The sequence below is a fragment of the Juglans regia genome, chromosome 15 (assembly GCF_001411555.2).
Source record: "Juglans regia cultivar Chandler chromosome 15, Walnut 2.0, whole genome shotgun sequence".
Classification (NCBI taxonomy): domain Eukaryota; kingdom Viridiplantae; phylum Streptophyta; class Magnoliopsida; order Fagales; family Juglandaceae; genus Juglans; species Juglans regia.
Window position 1 is genome coordinate 3,802,810 of NC_049915.1, and position 6,441 is coordinate 3,809,250.

A 6,441-nucleotide genomic window follows, 5' to 3' on the forward strand; every position below is an offset into this window, starting at 1 on the left:
ATGGTTGAAACAGATACAACCCAGCCACTTGTTTAGCCACTCCAATCGTCTTCCAAGAGTGTTGGTCCTGTATGAAACAGAAATCAGCAAGAAAAACAAAACAACAAGATTTTTCAGTAATCTTTTTGACTGATATGAGATTAAAAGAAAAAGAAGGGACATACAAAACATTATCAAGAATCAATGATTCTGATAATTTGACTGTTCCAATGTGTGTTACTGGAACACAGATACCATTAGGCAATTTTACTGAAGTATGTGCAACAGAGATAATTGTAGTAAAATGCGAAAGGGAGCTGACCATATGATCAGTAGCACCACTATCAACTATCCAAGAATTTGACTTTTTGAGAACATGATCAGATGAGTTAACTATACCTGATAGACTCAATGGATTTGCTACAGCATTCATTGCTGTTGGTTGTTGTGAGGAGTTTTGAAGAAATGAAAGAAGTTGATTACATTGTTCTTGAGTGAAAGGGAATTGAGGAATGGAGTTTGGACCATTAGATGCTTCATCAAAGCTATTCGAAGATGATGAAACTTGATTAACAGAGGATGTTCTTGGCCTTGCATTCTGTCGATACCCTGGAGGATATCCATGCAGCTTATAGCACCTGTCAACCGTATGTCCAGTGAGACCACAATGAGTGCAAACTGGTCTTGATCTTGATTTTTGATAATTCTTGACATTAGTGGAGGAAGTCGATGCAGGGGTCACATTCTTGCTAAACAAAGCAGTAGATTCAGACAAGATTGAAGATCCAACAACTTTCCTTTGTTTCTCTTCTTGAAGAGTAAGAGATAAAACTCTATCAATTGATGGAATTGGATCCATTAAGAGAATTTGACCCCGAATGTGTGTAAAAGAATCGTTAAGGCCCATTAAAAATTGGACAACATATTCATTATTATGTTGATCAATGATTGTCTTCAAAGCTCCACAGGAACAACTTGGCTGACAAATACAACTGGGAATGGGCTTAACATTGGAGAATTCATCCCCTAATGCTTTGAGTTTTGTGTAATACAAACTAACAGAATTTTGATCTTGAACCAAGGACGAAAGATCCTTCTTAAGTTGAAAAAGACTCGGGCCATTACCTTGCGTAAACCTAGTCTTTAAATTGTTCCAGACCTCTGCAGCAATAGAAGAACTGATAACGCTTGCAGCAATCTCTTGCGTAAGAGAATTTAAAATCCAAGAAAGAACCATATTATTGCATCTAAACCATTGAACATAAAGCGGATTAGATCGATTTGCAGGACAAGAAAAAGTTCCATCAATAAAACCCGTCTTGTTCTTGGCATTGAGGGCCATCACTATGGACCAACTCCAAGTATAATAGTTCTCACCATTCAGAGGTTGAGAAACCAAAATAGATCCAGGACTTTCTCCATGATGAAGAAAATAAGGGTTTGAAAAGTCTTCAATAAAAGAATTGGTACGAGTAGAGTTTGCGGGAGCAGGATTTTCACCTTCTGATACCATCTTAGAATGTGCAAGAAAGGAAAGAAATGCAAGAAAGGAAAGAAATGTATTCCAAAACTGTATTGAAATCTGAAAAGTAAATTCTTTACATTACAATCCGTCTAAGTCTATTTATATACAAAACTAACTAACTTAACTAAACCTACACGTGGCTTAATAACTTAATATCGCCACCTCCGCCGCCACCAACATCGTCAAGGTTGGAATCTTCACTGCCGCCACCAAGAAGCCATATCAACTTAAACTATGAGTAATGCTACTCATCATCTCAACTTCTATCATCTTTCCATCATCCCATAATGTGTCATTAGATGATTAGAAATTATTTATTATATTTTACTTATAAACTTATCATCTAATACCAGATTATGGGATGATAAGAAGACGATGAAAGTTAGGATAATGAATAGATTTTTTCTTAAAATATTGGACTCGAAACTTAAATAAATCAATGATTGAATTACCATGATGATTAAGGAGAGAATCAACCATTTACACCATGAGTAGGCGGGTCTTTTCAGGTTGGTAGGGTGATACCCGGCCGCCGGCGGCTTCCACTACTAGACTTTATGTAAAATCGCAGTTACTATTCTCATCCTGATTTTTAATTCTCTTTTTTCATCTTTTTGTTGGAATTTTGTGATCATTATTAATTGTATGAAATAAACTGAGCAAGGTCGAGGCCCCTGGTTTTCGGTGCGCCGCGGTTGGATGCTGATATCCAACTTGTTTCTGCTCCATTCCCATGAGACTAATTATGATCATGTCCAAATCTATCGTACCATAAGTACTACTACGATGTTTCCTCGCAAACTTAAGCTTTTGTCTGTCGCATATACGTTTGTTTGAACTTGCTCATGTTTTGAGTATCTATTTCTTATCACTTTGTTCAGAATCGAGATTCCCGTTTCTCCATCCTTCCAATACATGACAACAATTTGTTTACTTTTTTAATCTCAACTCGACGTACGTACAAGGTTTTATTAACAAAGATGTAATAACATGTCATGTCATGTCGATTAAAATTAATATTTACATAAATAACTTTAATTATATAACATATTATGGTAAAATAATTTGAACTTTATGATATTTATATTTATTTTTTTCTTCTTTTTTCAAAATCAATAAAAGTTTTAACTCAAACTATTTTTTTATTATTTATAAATAATTTTATTACTATTTATAAAATTTTCATCTAATCTTATATTATCTAATTATCGATATGAAGCCACCGCTACAATTTCAATTCTTAAAAACTACTGAATTGAGTGTGGTCGGAGACTGTCATCCAAATTTCATGATCGGCTTTGCATTGCATTGGATGCTGAGCTTAAAGAGACTCACGAGAGGATGGCAAGTGGGCATGTGTACTAGCACTACAACATATAAGGTCAATTGTTGTGTCCAAAAATTGAGATTTCGTTCCAAAATACTTATTGAAATTAAAAAAAATTCATCCCAAAGTCGAAAATACTTATTGAAATTAAAAAAAATTCATCCCAAAGTCGTTCCAATAACAATGTTTCAAAAGATATTTTTAGACGAAAATATCAATTTCATCCCAAAAATATCTGTTGGGACAAAATTGAGCAGAACCTTTCAATTGCGTTTGAATGAAATATTTTTTCGGGACACTCGGATTTTGTCCCAGAATCACGTTCAAACATTATAAAATTTACGTTCGGATGTATTTTGTGTTCGAACGTGTCCTTCATGAGTGGTCGATCGATACCAGTCTGTTCGACCAAATAGGCATGAGGAAACATTCGAACAAACAATTTGATGGTCAAACAGTAATACGTTTGAACGAACCAAGATATGATCGAACGATTTCATATTAGTAGACGTTCGAAGGTCTAGTTCACGTTCAATGATTTGTTCGAATGGTTTCACTTATTGTTTGAACATTTAATTCTGATTACACTCGAATGTTTTGTATCAATGTTCGAATGGTTTCACTATTCTTGTTCGAACGATTTTTCTCATTTGAACGACAACTATTTTATTTTATCCAAGAATTAAAAACCAAATAGACATATATAATATTTAATAAAATACATTATAATTTGTTCAATACCCATAAAACTAGTCTAATAAGTACAAACTAAAAAAATAAAACAGTAATAGTACTAGCATTCTTCGTACAAAAACAAATCTCAAAATCTATACATATAATGTAAATTAGTTGCTTGGAAGCCTGAACCGTTGCATAAGCATCTGTATTTGGAGTTACACATCTCTTTTAAACTCTTCATGTTGTTGTTGTTGCTGTTTTATGCGCATCTCCATGTTTGCTTGTTTGGCTAATTACGTTTCTAACTCATGCTATCTTGCTGTCAATTCTTTAATCCTAGAATTCGCTTTGTCTAACGTTATAGAGGTATTATAGGCAAACTCGAACGATGAGGAAGAGCTAGAAAACTTTACACAGTGACCAAAATCCCTCAGATATCCTGAACGTTGATCTAGAACTTGTGTAACAATTTCAACATCACTTGTTGGGAAATTTTGATTTGATGCAGATTCAGCACGTAGGACAACCATTTTATCCTACACACAAGATAAATAATTAATATCGTCACAAATATTCAAATATGTCTAATTAAAATAGATTATAATACTTTCAAAATCTTCACGGACATTGAGATGAGTCCACTCTCCATTACGATCAGTATGTGATGCAGTATATAATTTTGTTAGATTATAATTGGAATTTTACTTTTGCTACAGGAGGCATTTATTGAGATTTAAAGTCATTAGAATAGCTCCAAATAACAAACTATATACAATAAAAAAAATATCATTACTAATTTCTTAGAAAGGCGATGGAAAAATCTTGGGCCTGTATGATGATGAATTTTTAATTTCGATCTATTTATTTTGTTTATAGAACTTTGCTCTTGCATGGAAGTTATAAATATTAGGAAGCGAAAATTATAAATAGGACATGTAAAAAAATTGATTTAATTTACCTTATATGATGGATCTTTAAACATGTCACAAAAGTTTTTCCAATCGGAAGGTTGGACATCCTGAAAATGATGCTAGCATGCATCTTCCTGTACTCGAACTTATTGTAATGCTTATGACATCTCGCCTCATATTTGCAGAATGCATTATGAATAAGCTCACAGACAATCTTACGCTCCTCTCTCCGATTAAAATTTAGTTGAAAGTCATTATTTAAAAAATATATACACAAAGATATTATCACCGATAATGGTCTAAATTTTGCATATATATTAAACAATATTAATATAAATAAATTATTTAAACATTACTAAATAACGCTTCTTGATAAGCTATTTCACATCTTTGGAGACTTTTTGCCATGAATTTGTAGACAAAGGTGCATAAGTTCGTGTAAGAGCACCCACATGCGATGCAAACCAAACTACTTATTGTCATTTGCCTCTAGTATGTTCGTCAGGAATGTTAACCTTAATCTTACCCGCTTTAGGATATTTTTCTAATGTCACACTTCTAGTAGTGCCTTAACCTTGACGAGATTGTACTGTTAACTTTAAAAAATATTTAGTTCGTTGCATAAACAAAGTAAATAATGGTTAGAAACGATGTAATATGTATGAATGACCTTAATTGAAACAAAATGACTATTAGATTTTTACATTATTCTATAGAGTCAATCTCTAGTAGTGAGTCAGATGGAGAGCTAGAAACCCCTGGAGATGGCATACGAACTTCCTTCTTCTTTGGTAACATAATTTCGAAATACTAATACATTCATTACATAAAAGATTTGTCATAATATGTAATATGAATACAAAACTGGTCAATCATCTGTATCGGTTTCATTTATAGATAGTTCAGATGATTCAACATTTTACTCAACTGTCGCATAAAATTTTTTAGCCTCAATATCTTCTCTATGTAATGAAATCATCTCATACCGGCTTAAATCCACAAACAAGTTAAAGATAGGTTGACTCTCTTGGTATACTTCTTGAGTAGAGAGATCATTTTCTTTTTCATCTTGTCCATCTGTCTCAGGGATAACATCATATATATTTCTTAGAGAAAACTTTTGTATTACTCGCCATTGATTTCCTAAATCAAGATCATCAAAGTAGAGTACTTGAAATGCTTGGGAAGCCAAAATACAATAATCATCTTCATACTATTTTTTTGATGCATTAATACTAAAAAAATATTCATTATCGAGTTTTCCCCTTCGAGGATTGCTTAAATCCCACAAATCACACTTAAATAGATATATCACAAGCTCCCCCAAATATCTCATTCCAATTATATTGACAATAATCCCATAGAAATCAATGTTTTATCCGTCATGACTTCCTTCAACTAGGATATCACTATTTTGTCTTTTTCTATGGCGTTGACGATCCATTGTGTGATACCTATCTCATTCCAATTATATCGACAATAACTTTATAGAAATCAATGTTTTATCCGTCATGACTTCCTTCGACTGGAATATCACTATTTTGTCTTTTCCTACAGCGTTCACGATCCATTGTTGGGAAATACATCAAACTCATTTCGGTGTCTTGCTTGGCCAACATCAAAGTTTTTTTATGGCTGATCAAACCTCGTGTCAACTCCATGGAAGTATTTGGAATAGAACGTATGCTACTCATCGTCAATATATGTTTCTACAATTGATCCTTTTGGGTGGGTCTTATGACCTACTGTGCGTTTCAACTTCCCAAGGAATCGTTCAATGAGATACATTCATCTATATTTGATTGGTCCTGCAAGTTAAGCCTCAAGTGGCAAATGAATGGCTAGATGAACCATAACGTCAAAGAATGACAGTGGATAAATACTCTTAAGCTTATACAATATTATAGCAATTTCTCGTTTCATACGATTCAAAATTTCTACATTCAACATCCTAGCACATAAGTCATTAAAAATACACCCAACGTAGTCAAAGTCACACGCACATCTCTCGTCGAGTACCC